The sequence below is a fragment of the Eurosta solidaginis genome, chromosome 1, assembly GCF_040869045.1.
Source record: "Eurosta solidaginis isolate ZX-2024a chromosome 1, ASM4086904v1, whole genome shotgun sequence".
Classification (NCBI taxonomy): domain Eukaryota; kingdom Metazoa; phylum Arthropoda; class Insecta; order Diptera; family Tephritidae; genus Eurosta; species Eurosta solidaginis.
Window position 1 is genome coordinate 13,374,233 of NC_090319.1, and position 15,387 is coordinate 13,389,619.

The 15,387-nt window shown below is 35.1% G+C and overlaps 1 protein-coding gene across 4 annotated transcripts in view; it reads left to right on the top strand.

Moving 5' to 3' along the window:
- Positions 1-15,387, top strand: part of Cad87A (cadherin-87A) — a 302,751-nt gene that overhangs the window by 99,191 nt on the left and 188,173 nt on the right. For all 4 annotated transcript variants that reach the window (XM_067780750.1, XM_067780736.1, XM_067780727.1 and 1 more), the window contains exon 2: positions 4,256-4,365. The gene's annotated coding sequence lies outside the window, so the exon portion shown is untranslated. The remainder of the gene's footprint in view (positions 1-4,255; positions 4,366-15,387) is intronic.

Sequence of the window (15,387 nt, forward strand, 5' to 3'; positions counted from 1 at the left end):
CATTGAGCTACAAGCGTAAAACTTAACAGATAGGTTAAGACACCGCGAAAATGGAAGAAAAGGAGAAAATAAAAATAAAATAAAAAAATGTTAAGCACTTTCTTTATATAAATGGACAGAAATCAACGAAAAATTTCTCCTTATATACAGACATATTCTTGCTAGACTTTGATTTATAAATTTTGACATAGAAATTGTAAAATAATTTATGAGAGAAATAACAATATAAAGGTTGAGCGCAATTGATTGAAAATTAATATCTCCTTTCCTACCAACTTTCCCACCCAAATAATGTATGCGCCACTTTTATATTTTTACTTCTCATAAATATTTTTGCAATTTCTATGTCAAAATTTATAAATCAAAGTTTAGCAAGAATATGTCTGTATATAAGGAGACATTTTTCGCTAATTTTTGTCCATTTATATAAAGGAGGTGCTTAAAATTTTCTTATTTTATGGTTTTTTTATTTTTGATGTATGAACTTCGCGATGACATTAAAATGAACTTTTGAAATTGGTACATACTATCATTTTGGATGTCCTGATCAATATTTTCACTATCTTTAAAGGAAAATTTTTTGGCTCACCCTAATATATACACTTTTATGTTATATAACATTTGAACTAATCCGATTCCTTTTTTCTATTTAAAGTATAGATGTGGGTAATTGTAATATAAATAACTAGAATTTATTCATTACACAACTAAGCCTATATGGAACTTATGTACTTTGCATATTTTTACAAATAAAAATTTGCATTATGTGCACAGTTTTGGAATGGCAACTACAAAATTGTAATTGGAAATATCACAGTTTACCTCGATAACCCATTTGTTAAATTATTTTTTGTTTTCTGAATACATATGCCTTTTGTGTCTGTGATTAGAAGGCATAAGAGCTTAAGTCGGCTTAAGCTAAATTTCATGTTTAGATAAAATAGCAGTGCTCACCGATTACTTAAACTTTATTAACTCCCAAACAACCTTATGTTAATAATTTTAAAGCAGACTAAGAATGCTGATAGATTGAAGTGCCTTTAGCAATAGCGCCGAGTAAGCCACGCTGTAAGACTGGGCTTAAGTTCACTTGAGCCACTATTGTTTATTACATCGCATATATATGTATGTGTGTGGCTACGTTAGGTTGTATTTTTCTTGAATAATTGAAGCGCAAACATTCCACCCTCGCTACTACAAAAAACAATTTCCCATATAATCTGTGTCGTATTTGTTGTTTGTGTACTACTACACCATAATTATGCCTTTTGTTTGTAAATTAAATTGAACAGAATTACTGTCGGCAAAATGAATGATAAGTGTAATTAATTAAGTTAGCTTGTTACAAGGGCTTTTACAAAACTTTTTGGTGGAGATTTAATAGAGAAGGAGGATAGCCTTACATTTAGGTAGGTGCATATGTATATATGTGCATTTGTATATTTGTATGACTAAATGATTGAGCGTTAGACATGCGATATTTAGATACTTATTAGACTAAGGACTTAGTTACATTGAAAAATTATACTCATAAGACGTTGCTTTTTTTGCATCGGTCACCTCACTTCATATAAAACTCGAGATGTTGCTTATACGCAGTGGTGTTCCCAAAAAAAATAAATCTAATTTATGTTATTTACGTATGTATGCGTGAATCTTTTGTATAGCGTTTATCTATATATATTTTGGGAAAATTATGCTATTTGTATACTTGAAGTAACAATTTGTTTGCTTTTTTAAAGTAAATGATCATGTATGTACATGAGGGTGGTCCTTAGAAAATCAACTGCACCTTTTTTACAGTGTCGCCCCTACAAACGATAAATACGATTGTAAAACTTATATTTCATATATAGTTTGAAGATCGGAGGCGTGTTGCACAGGTGGAAGATTCAAATTTCGCTATGGGGACACAAAAAATTAAATGACGTTTTTTTATTAACACCAAAACCCGATAATACTATAGCCAAAGATATTACATGTAAATGTAACCCCTTTTAAGGATTTCAAGGCCTAAACAAAATAAAAAATTAATTTTGAAGAACCATCCTAATGTTTATTGAAAACACCCAACTTTTCATGCCTTTAGAACAAGGAATATTAGTTAGAATAAACTGTATTATGAGCCCTGGCCGGGAATAAAAAAATAGAATAATAAATTTTATAAGGATAACCCTAATGTCCGAAGAACAACCGCATATTTTTGTTTTTGGACAAGAGCTGTAAGTTCAGGAACCACCATTTGTTGTTCTTCTATATTTCTCATACGAATAATCCGACGCTTTTGCTATATTGGTTCGAAATGGACCCGGAACCAAAATCGAATCCGAAATTAAGATTGGAACCAATTCCATAAAAAAAATTGAAAACGAATCTAAAAGCAAAAGTAAAGCCCAGCGTGGAATGGTAAACCGAAAAACAAACTGGAGGTGAAACCCATTGTCGTAGTAAAACTTCCTTTGCATGCTTCTTAGTCAAGGGATATATATTCGTTCAAATCTTTGTTGGATCGCCATTACTGGTTGTTTTTATGTTTTAAACGGAACGAAGATCAAAATCGAAAACGTAAACACTGTCCTCATTCGGAGCCTTAAAAGTACGCGAAATCAGAAGCAAAACCGAAACTAAAAACCAAATGCGAAACGGAAGCGAAGGTCAATTTCGAATTCGTAATAAAAGCCCGAACCTGCGCCATATCCGAAACCGAGACAATATATACGGAACTGGAACAAAAACTGTGGTAAACTGTATCCTAAACCGGTAACTAAAACTGAAACCGAGACCAAATCTGCGGAACTAAAAAGTAAAACCGTAATAAGAGCTTGAGTATGAACTGGATTCGAAACCGAAACCTCCATCAAAACCGATATCAAAATCGAATCCGAAACCCATATCGAATTCGGAACGAATACCATTCTAAAAATCTAAAACCAAATCAAATCATAAATCGGTAAGCCCAAATCGCAACTATAACTAAAACCCAGACGGAATTTGAATCTCGAATCAGAAAAAAAAAACATTTTTTTTTTAATCTTCTTCGATACTCGCCATCGCCAACGCATAGAAATCCATAAATCTTTCGAAGAACTTTTTTCTCGAACACTCCCAGAGCCGCTTCATCTGATGTTGTCCAAATCACATTTCATGCCGGTTAATTATGAATCCATTCCGTCTATAAAATATAAAAAGTCAAAACGATTGATTGATTAATCACACTTCAACTTACTCAATTAAACGATAAAATAAATTTTTTAATTGCCGAAAATCATATGATAGAGTTTTCTATTAATCTAAAATAGAATTATTAATCAGATTTTTTGCTGGTATTAAAAAGCAACACTAAAATTAAAAGAAAGGAGCTCGGCACCGATAAAGGCATCGAAAGCTACAATTGGTTTTGAAGTCAAAATCTATATAGGCTTAATAGTCGAACCCGATTTCAAATTCTAAATCAAAATTAAAAGCGAATTTATGAATTCGAAACGAAAGATATTAATAAATTATTTGATTAATCAATTTGATTAATTATTTGATTAATCAACTAAGCGATAAATTTTATTTTTTGACTTATCGAAAAGACAGTTTGTTCGAGCAATCACTTTTTTAATAATCGAAAAGAAAATGTTTGATTAATCTTGGATTAAATGAAGCGATTAATCACATTTATTGCAGGTAAATTTGGGAGTTTTTCCGATGGCTATAACTTGCTAAATATATATACATATATACAATCAACTTTACATACGAGAATCTGAGCAAAACTCGTAATATTTGATTAATCACTTTTAAAGTCGCTCAAGTAATGTCTTATTTAGATTAATATTGATTTGAGTTCATCAAGTAATCGACTAATCGTACAATTGATTATATAGCTCACTTGATTAGTTGATTAAAGACACAGCCCTAAAGAACAACAACTGAATACCAATCCTTTTTTATAAAACTCGTACGTACTACGGTCTCTGCTACTGTTTGAAAGCAGATTAATTGGGATTGCTTTAAAGCTAATGTCAATAGTTTTACCAAGCAATTAGTTTGCTTAATAATAAATGGAATGTTAATTAAGATAGTGGTTTATTTATCCTTCTTATGAGTATCGTTTATATCTTTGCATTTGTGTATTGTACATTGAATATGAATGCATTTTCGTTGACCTGGAAACAGAGTTGAAAGCTTCTGAAATTCTAAATAGTCAGCTTATAAGCAATTCATCTCATTTATTTATGTTTTTTTTTTTTTTTTAATTTATTTTCAGATTGATTTGTGAATATAAAATGATGTGTTTTATAGTTAATGCACATGAAATGTGTAGTGAAATATCTAATGCTTTTTGTTATTAATAAGCCATCATCAGCTAATTGACAGGTAAGCAAAATATGCAAATTTGTTATTTCATTCAAATCATTTTTATTTTAAACAAAACAATTTGAAGTAATCTGAGCTAAAAATAATAACTTTGTATTTCTCATTTGTTTTTGTACTCATTTCTAATCAATTGCTATTTAGAAAATAAATTTTGTAGTTTTGTGGCGCATAGATATTCTAAATTTAATTTAAATTTGGTATTACAAAGAACGAATTGAATTTGCTTGAAAACCATATAATGTTAGGATGGAAGGAATTCTCTGTACTAGATCTTAAATTAATACAATTTTTTATGTTTTTTTTTGCTAGAAAGGCGAAAATAGCAGGCGCCTGAGCTAAACTTAAAAATGTTTAAATGTTCAAAATGCTTTGCTTTAATATATGACGTGACTTTGAGGTTGAGATTTTTTCATATGGTCACAACTTCAATTGATTTTGTCGTCATTGATGTTATGGCCGTTGACTTTATGTCACCTTTCCTAAAATTCAAAGCAACCCCACCGCTCTTATCAGATTAAAGATCGCAGATAAATTATGGAACTAGCATAATATCGCTAAACGGAATAAAGCAAGGTACTTGGCTCGTGAAATTCTTTCGATACAGTAATGCCAGAATCCTTTAAAATCTCCCAAAAAACCCAACCACAATTCTTCAAGACCCGAAATAATCCCAGCCATAATTCTTCAAGTTATTGAAACATCGTTTTAATATGATAAATGATGGATGGTAAATAATCTGATTGGCTGACCTCCTCTGTGAAGCTTCATGCAGCAGCACAACAGGCCCAGATGGTTTGATGTGGTCATACTACACGTTCCCGAGATGGTCGGGCTACTACCTTAATTGTGATTGTAACCGAAACTTACCGGATCTATATCCGGCATAGGACCATCAGCACCGATAACACTCCCCAACACATTCGTGGAGTGTCTTCAACGTTAATAAAACAACAGCAATGAAGTTGATGATCTCCCCTAAAGAAATTGCTCATGAAGTATGATGTGTTAGCGTATAGGTGTATGTCTAAAGAACTTATATTTTTCAGTTAAATAAATCTCGCCAAAGTGTTGAAATTTGCCCACAACGGTGGAAGCTTTACAAGAAAGAGCTTCATCGGCTTGTTATCGGAAACAACCGGTACTGATAGGTTATTGTGTTTTAATCGATAGTGAAGTATTATCGTCTAGTTATCGGTTTGCTATAGCCCAGTCATCGGCTTCTTAGTTTCTTATCGGCTTATTGTTAGTCGTTCAGGTTACAGATGTTTCATACATTTTATATTGAAGTTTTAACAGTTTCTGTTTCATAATAACCCGATGACTCGTTGATAACAAAATTGTAACAGTCTGAAGAAAAATCGATAACTTTTCGATATCAAATGTTAAACTTTTGATAGTGATTAAATAACTGTTCGATAATTTGCCGATAACGTATCTATAACTTTACAATAGTAAATTGATAACTCAAAGATATTTTTTGATAACATATCGATAATTATGCGATAATTCTAAGATAATATCTGTGGTAATTTGAAAAAACAACCTTATTCGAGTTAGGATAATGGCTATACATAGACCTTTATCTGAAAATCTCGCCACAGCCATTTGGCGCTAGGGCTATGAGTAAGTAACACAGGGAGATCTGTAACGGATTTCTGCTATGAAGGCAGAACTCACTCGAATTTGGTTGTTTTTTTTTTCCAAATTGCCACAGATATATCGGTAACTTTTTGATAACATATTGATAATTTTTCGATAGCTTTAAGATAACTTTTTGAGAAAATATCTATAATTTTTCGATAACTCTAAGACTTTTCGACGACGGTAACTTTTCGACAACATATACATACATATATATTTTTTTGATTACTTTTCGATAAATATTCGATAGATTTTCCATAAGTGTTCGATAAGTGGACTAAGTGCATGTGTGTTGACTTTTCAAAATTATATTCAGGATGCTGTAGCAGGTTAAACTATTGTGACGAATATTAGTGACACTAAGTGATACTCACATCACTAACCTGATACTAAGTAAATAAAGCCACAGCAACAATAAATCAAACAGCCACTTGTATCTACATAAACGAATCAATCATTATGTCACACATATGTACGTAAACGCAGTGGAGAGAAACGCACAAACACATGCATATATCATATCTGAGATGCTCACAAAAGTAAGCAATCATTTGTGCAAGTATCACTCACATATACACGCGCATTTGAGAAGCTATAACGTGCATCTCTAGTTATAGTTGGTAATTTTATAGCTGGTAACTAAGTTAAATTCTAGAAACGCCTAGAAGTATGCGAACGAGGAAATCACAGAGTATAAAAGCTCGTAAAGCTGAGAATCAGTAATTAGTTTGATTTAAGCACGCTATCTGTTGAGAAGTAGAAGTGTTATTGTGAAAGTAGTCTAATAAAGACCATTTTGCATTATTGTATATTGGAGTTATTTATTCAACAGTTTAGTGATTCGAACGTTAGCAGAAGGTTGCAAATAAGAGGAATTGCACTAAATTCGTTACACTATTATCTCTTACCTGGCATTAGACCTAGTTTACATGTAACGAGACAATCATCCTTTTTGTACTAAACTCGAAATCAGTTATAACATAACTTGATTTCCCATGTAAATTATTCCCTTCGATAATCGATAATAAAGAACAAATTTAAGAGAAGACGATTTTTCCTGGCTCATAAAACCATCTCTGGGTTGTCATCTCGAAAAGGACGCACGAAACAGGGGAAAAACGTGAGAATTTGACAGCTAATAATCTAATTATTAGGGATGGGACATATGTGAGCGCCTAGATTAACTATATTGTGCAGTTGCTGTATTGCATTTTCAAACATGGTCCAAGTCCTTATGCATCAAATAAATGTACCGGTTCTAAAAATTCCTCGTACGATATGAACCGTCTTATCACTTGCAATTTTACTCCAATGTCAATGTGGTCCAACTCAATTGAAACATTTCTTAGGACATCTCGAACAGCAAAAACAGATGTCTAGCATGGAAATCCTTTAAAACGTAATTGCCCTAGGAAATCAGTTTAAGGCTACTTCAGTGCTGCGTTCATTTTGGGGCCTCGAGGGGTTTCCATTTTGAGTTTGAGCTATCTGTGTTTCACTTACAGCTGGTCACTTATAGCTGGTAGCTTGAGCTCTCATCAGTTGAATAATCAAGGCTGCCACCTTACCCTGCCTAACTCTGCACAGCAAATTGAAAGGAAACGTAATTTTGTAATGAAAATAATTTTTAATTAATATCAATAATTACCCACATTCACAAACAATTAATTAGTAGACGTCACTTCAGTATTAATTTGAACATATAATTGTAAAAAATAAAAACGGCAATAATAATTATGTAAAAATATGCTACAAACATATCACACATTTGCAACAAAACTTATAAATTAAATTCAAAACTTTTGAGTAAATTAAAGTTGATATATCATTAATCTAGCGGAATTTAATTATTGCATTTTATTTTGTTATATTTTAAGTCACGGATTTAAGGGCCCATTACTGATACTTAGCATAGACTTGACTTGACTTGGAGTAAACATGGCAACTTAGCCACGATTATACTCCACTTAACGCATACAATCTGGCATCATAATCAATAAATGTCAATTTGTATGACAAAATGTCAAAATGAAATCGAAACAAACAAATGGCATCTCAAAATGTAAACGTCTCTTAGTACTTACATAGAAAATCAAAATTCAACAGACTTCTAAGTCAAGTGTTGCTAAGTTTTGAGTAATCAGTAACATGCAATGTTAATTTAACAGAACTGTAAGTGACAGTTCTCAAGTCAAGTTAAGTCTGTGCTAAGTATAAGTAATGGGCCCTTTACTCACACAAAAACACACACACACACATGTATACATGTATATGGGGATGGATCGTTGTATGTTTGAAAACTTTTTTATGTTGTTCGTCTAACTTTTATTTGAGCTCGTGGTCTTTTTACTAAGACAATCAAATGAATCCACCCTTAATGCCTGTCATGCTATCAGTTGACGGGGGGTGGGAGGGAACATAGCATCACATGCCTAAATGCAATTCTATGCTATTTTACCCGCAATTTTGTATTGTTTAATGTGTTTGCTCGCAATTAAACGCTGTTCTATGACGGCAACAACAACAATGGCAACAGCAGAAATGTTAATTCCCATAAAATTTGCAATGAGGTGCAATAGGAGGAAAATAATGCAATGAGAATGATTTATTTTTTTGTGAGTTGGAGGGTGCGTACTGTAAAATATTTATGCAAGTTATGTCGTTTACAGGGTGTGACTGTGGAAAAGAGTTAATAGCGAAGCTTAAATATTGTAGAGATTTGTACCCCATACAGTTTTGACTTTCATGATAGGTTAGGTTGAACTGGCCGGTCCATGAGGATTATGATTATGATAAAAATATTAAGAAAATATTGTAAAGTTTTTTGTTGGGATCGATTACTTTTTCAAATGATTAGTATTTTGGAACCGGTAACATTTTTTTTGGAACCGGTTCCTTAGTTAATACATATTACTTTTTTGGAGTCTGTTACTTTTTGGAACCGGTTATTTTTTTGGAATCGATTAAATTTTTGGAACCAGTTTATTTTACCTGGTAACTTTGTTAGACCCGGTTATCTTCTTTAACCCGTTAACTTTTATAGAACCGTTTAATCTTTGGTACCGGTTATTTTGTTCAGTACAAGTTTTTAAAAAACCGGTAACTTTTGGTTTTTAAAAAACAGTGACTTTTTTCAATATCGGTTTTTAGAGCCGATAGTTTTTTTCAATACCGGTTTTCAAGACCTGGTTACTTCTTTCAATAACGAGTTTCAAGAACCGGTTACTCTTTTGAAACCGGTTACTTTTTGGAATCAGTTCCTTATTTGCTGGTTATTGTTTTGTAATCAGTTCCTATTTTGCCACCAGTTACTTTTTTGGAACCAGTCTTTTTGGTCTGAACCAGTTGTTTTTTTTTTTTGAACCGCTTAATTTTTTAGGCTAGTAACTCTTTGAAACTGTTTACCTTTTTGAACCGGCTACTCCTGTTGTTGTTGTTGTCGCGATACAGACACTCCTCGTGGGTTTTGTGGAGTGTTAATAATGTTCATGGTCCAATGCGGGATTCAGGTCCAGTACGTTCCGGGAACAAGCACCATTAAGGTGCCAGCCCGATCACGTCGGGAACGTATGAATATCATCACAATGAACCTTGCAGGGATCGCCAGAGCCCCGGGTGCTAATGAAACAGGACTCCCCACGGGAAGATGAGGCTGGCAATTGGGTTGGAGAAGCTATAAACTACGTTGGAAATCCCTCGAAAGGGTTGCGCTACACAACCTCTTGAATCATTTTGGTATTTCAGTCGCCTCTTACAATTCTAAGATCCCTAACCCGCTGGAGCTATTCTTCCCAACCGGTTAATTTTTTCAACTGGCTACTTTTCTCAATCGTTTGTTTCTTTCAACCGGTAATTTTGTTCAAACTGGTTTATTTTCAAACCGGTTACTTTAATCAAACCTGCTACTTTTTTAAACCGGTTCCCGTTTTAAACCCGGTTACCATTTCCAAGCCGGTTACCATATTCAAACCGATTACCATTTTTAAACGGGTTCGTTTTTTCACACCGGTTACTAAGTATTTTCAAACTGGTTACTATTTTTAAACCGGTAACCATTTTCCAACAGGATGCCATTTTCAACCCAGTTTCTTTTTTGAAACCGGTTACTATTTTCAAACCGGTACCCATTTTCAACCCAGTTCCTTTTTTACAAACTGCTGACTATTTTCAAACTGGTTACCATTTTCAACTCAGTTCCTTTTTTCAAGCCGGTTACTATGTTCAAACCGGTTACCATTTTCAACCCAGTTGGTGTTTTCAACCCAGTTCCTTTTTTCAAACCGGTTATTGTTTTCAAACCGATTAGTATTTTCAAACCGGTTACTAATTTCCAACTGGTTCCTTGTTTTAAACCGATTATTTTTTCGCACCTATTACGTTTTTGGAAGCGGTAACTTCTGTGGAACCGGTTATTTTTTCAACTGTTTACCGTTTTATACGGTTAGTTTTTTCAGCACGTCACGGTTAATTTTCTCAGCCAGTTGCTTTTTGGAAGCGGTTACTTTGTTTAACCGATGCTTTTTTCAACCACCTAGTTCCATCAAGTTTTTGAGACCGGTTAGTTCATTGAAACTAGTGCGTTTTAGAGACAGTTATTTTATTATATTGGTTCCTTTTTTGAACCGATTGCTTCTGAAGAAATAACTCTTCTTTGATAGCTTACCTCACGCTTTTTTGCAACGTATACTTCATTCATTTCAATTTCAACGGGAACATTATTTTCTTAAACAAAAAGGGAACGTCTGACACACCCTGTATAATTGCGCATATTTTCACTTCCGCCTACCTTCTGTGAGTCTCAGTCGCTATAAACAATGCTAAACTTTTGCAATTAAACGGTTTAAATATGCCGGTGTAGGATTTTATTCAACTTATTATGCAATTTCATTGTGGAGAGCACAAAGTTTCAAGGGACAACAGGTGGTTTCAAGAGAGTAATGCTTTAATATGTATGTATGTATTTATGTATACGACCAACGTAGACAATGGAAAGAGAAAGTAAACAACAAAACTCGAAATTAATTAAAAGCTCAAATAAGTAAATCACAATGGAACAATACGAGCGCTATCTTATTAGAAAATTCTTGACCGAGGCAACTGTGAAGCTATTTATCTTCTAGTGGAGCTTGATTTTGAAGAGTCAGCGAATTCTGAACCGACGAACTCTTGAGACGTTAATGGAAGAGTAGGAAGAACAGGCATAATGTTGCTTAGTGAGTTCTCACTTTCTACGTCCTACCTGACCTGATTGAAATTCCTGCTACCATAAACTTATGGAGCTACACAAGAATGTTTTAGGTTTTCTCTCGACATTATTTCTCTCCACACCGAAGAGGTATAAGAAAAAAAATTGCTCGAGGAGCAGCTAGCTCTCAGACTCATAAGTAGCAAAAAGATAAGACCCGGAATTGTACAACGCAATCGGAATCATTGACAACAATCAGAAATGGTTTGTGCATGCCTTTTTCAACTCTAGTCCATTTTTTACTGCACTTGACTCCCTTTGTAGACTTGCATGTGAAATAACTTGGACTTAGATATTGTAGCAAACTAAAATTTGACATGCCCAGATAAAATCCTGCATTGGTGAAGTAGCCACTCGACGTGAATCATCATCTCTTCACAAGGTGCGTTAAATAAACACATCCAATACCAGCCTTTCTGTCCCAACCTGTTGAGTAGCCCGCTTGATAAGTGTGTAACATTTAATGAGCTTTACGATCATTTTCTTAATGAAGTGAATCCCAAACTTTCCTTTTTCTCGTACGCGTTTCAGAGCTGTTTCGCACCTTTTTCAGGAAGTCTTTTATAAATGAATATACCGAACTTCATTCACATAAAGACAGGCTTTAATAATGTTCGGCCAACAGCTGTAGTCGAATCCCCTGTTTTTTGAACCTTTTTCTAGAAACTTAGCGAGAGCTTTAAGTCTGGGCACTCTGCAAACAAGTCTCCGCTCACTTACATTATAGAACCTTATGGTAAACACTTAACTTCCAAGGGTGCAATATAGTTGTAGTTGTATTCCTAGATAGAATTAAACATCTAGTTGACAATCGCAAAAGTTAAAACTAATACCATAGCCATCCAGAAGCACAACTTATCGCTCCTAGTCGGAGCATAGGGCGGAGAAGGGTGCAATATACTGACTCTCAATTGGTTGCTAATTTTTCACAAATTTGATGCAGCTGATAATCTAGAAAAAAGAACCTCGGATCTTGCGGAGATTACAAAAAAATGTTTCCAAGGGTCGCCTTTCGGCAGTGATTTGGCACACACTCTGAGTGTATTTCTGGAATGAAAAGCTTCTCAGTGGCAGCTCATTTGCCTTGTAGATTTCGTTCGGAGTACGCATAAAATATGTAGGTAGAGAAACTTGTAATACGATATCCTCGGAGGTTATAGCGTCGTGTTTTTGTTTTATTTTTATAAACGCTACATGGGCACAGAAATGCCCTTGTCGAATCACTAGGCGAATTTAGCTCAGGTTGATTCAAATAAAAACTCTGTTTTTCATCGAAGGTTTCGCCGCCTGTTAATGTGATCAAGGACTGGTGACTTTCTTCAGGAGGGGCAAAGGAGTTTATCAGCAGACCTATTGGGCAGCAGAACGGTCACGACGGAGGTGGGTGAGCGAAGGCTCAGCAAAAGCTGGTGACCCGCAATCCTTCTCGGGGGAAATTTCAGAATACACTGGTGTATGTTTTACGGGGAACCTGAGTATGGTGACCAGCCCCCAAATACCAGCCATACTAACTATGTTGCATATTTATCTGTTAACTTGATACTGTTTTAGATATTTTTGGCAATGGAGTTTTAGCGTAAGCGAAAGCTCGAACTTGGGGGCAGGTAGTCTGAATCGAACGGACAAGATATCATTTTCATAAAAAGGAAGCTGTTGTTGATCACGAGGTAATACAAGAATTTGAGTAAAGCTCATCCACAAACAAGGAAGTAGCGTAGGTAGTCTCTGACAGGGCGAAATTCTTGGGTCTGTTCGTGAGAACAAACAGTCTTGCAAGCTTTTTTGCTGAAGACAGGGCTAGGATACTTCGGCTTCATAGGTGTTCTATAGCAATTAGTAAACGCTGGGGGCTACATGGGATGGTTGTAAATTGGCTTTACATTTTTGTGGAGAAGACCATGAAGTTTTGGTCTGGTGGATACCATTAGACAGACATCTATGCAACGTATAGCTGTTGACTCCTGAAGCTTGATGAAGGGTTTGCTAAAGGTCATTTATTCATAGTAGTTGTAGTGTAAACAAAGCACTGCTTGAGTGGAGTTCATGGTCTGTGAGCTGAATGGAGGATGGCGAGGTGAATTTATCCAGTAAAAATGCCCAGATTATGCGAAGATCAGGCGCTAATATCTCGGTCAGAACGAAAAGGTGACGCTCAAACAAAATTGAATACAAAATTTCAGTATGAGTACTGCACACGAAGTATCTGATAATAGCATTAGCTTAAAACAGTGTTTGAATGGCTCTCACCTTCAACCAATCAAAAAAAAAAAACAAGAAAGAAAAAATTTAAGAGCGTCAGAAAATATAATATTTACCTACCGATAAGCCCATAAAGACTATCCGCCGTTGCAGGGCGCCAACACCATGAACAAAAGTCTACCCCGCCCATTTCACATCTCCCAAACACAAAAGGAAGTAAGGACAATGCGCGAATGAAAGCGTCGTTTCCTTTGCACGCACTCACAAATTATTGCACATCCTGGCAGCAATCCCAATGGTGTGTATGCGTGTGTGTGTGTGTGTGTGTTTGCAGTTGTGGACCAACAGAGCAACAGAACATTATTCCTGGCGACTAGGCGGCGCCGAAATCAAGCAACAAAAACAAAAAAATACAAAAAAGGGCCCTCCAAAAAAACAAAACAAAAAAACAACAAAAAAAATCAGCAGCAAGAACAACTGCAATGGGATGCGCACAAAAATGCAAATGTCTGCGTGTCTATTTTAGTCGTTGCATTCCGTTGGCATCCTTTTTGTTGTACACAATGCGGATGTTGTTTTCTGCTGCTTTTTTGTTATTCGAAATCTTGTCGGTTAGGGCGCAACGTCGTTTTACATATTTTTTTTTTTGTTCCTCGTCCTTTTCGTTTTATGTGCATATGTTGCTACTATTTTGCATGTGACACATTTTTGCGACAGTCTATGTGAGGTAGGTCCTCGTAATAGAACCAAAATGTTTTGTTTTGTTTCAGCTTGAACAAATTTGTTGAATGCAAATTGCCACTGAACTGACATTTGCTACTATGCCATAACCCTGTTATGCTATGCCACTTGGAAGGTCCTTTTTGGATGCTTACGCTTTGTGCTCGTGTGATGAAGCTAATGTGCCATATGTAGTGCATTAGGTGCTTGTAGGGACTATATTGTATTAGGAGGGAGCGAGTTTTTTTTAAAAAGCAATCGATGTGAGGCAGTATTTGATCCTTTTGGTAATAACTTACAGTACCAAATTGAAACGCCGTGAAAAGAAATAAAACGAAAGGAAATGAAACGAAATGGAATGAAACGAAATTAATGGAACGAAACAAAGGAAATATAATGAAATGAAATGAAAATAAACGAAATGAACCTAAGTGAAACGAATCGAAACTAAATGAAATGAAACGAAACGTCCACATACTTCCTAATTCCTCTTCAATAAACCACTTTTTATTCCATTTGAGTAGGAGGGGATTCAAGAGCTGTTTAAGCGCAAAACAAAGCTTTGGAGGTCCACAGCTTACGCAACTCAATTATCAACCACACCAGCCCGACGAGAATCCTGGTAATAATATTGTGACGAATATCAGCATCACTAAACTGTTAGTTAATAATCACGCAACAACAAAAACATGAAGCAGCCACTCTTATCTACATGTACACATTAAAGCTAGCCACACTTATGTATAAGGAAACGAAGAGATACCTCACACACACAGATGTAGTCATCAGCGGAGGTTGTTACTCATACATACACACGCATATGGCTATGGAAGAGGCGTGGACTACAGACATACATGCATGTAGCTGGTAACTAACCAAGCATGAGCTACAACTGTTCGAGAAATTACTAGACCTTAGAAGAAATGGGTGAACGAGGAAACCGAGAGTATAAAAGCAGCGCAAGCTGAGTAATAACTAATCAGTTTGATTTAAATACGCTATCAGTTGCGAAGTGAAATATAATTGTGAAGTATAATTGTACTACTCCCTAAGTAGTCTAAAAAAGACCATTTTGCAATACAGAATATTGGAGTGATTTGTTCAACAGTTTAGCGATTCGAACGTTAGAAGATGCCATTAATATGGATAACACTCCGCAAAACCTTCGAGCACTGCCTGTGAAGAGGAAGAAGAAGCTTAAGTAGAGCATAAATATT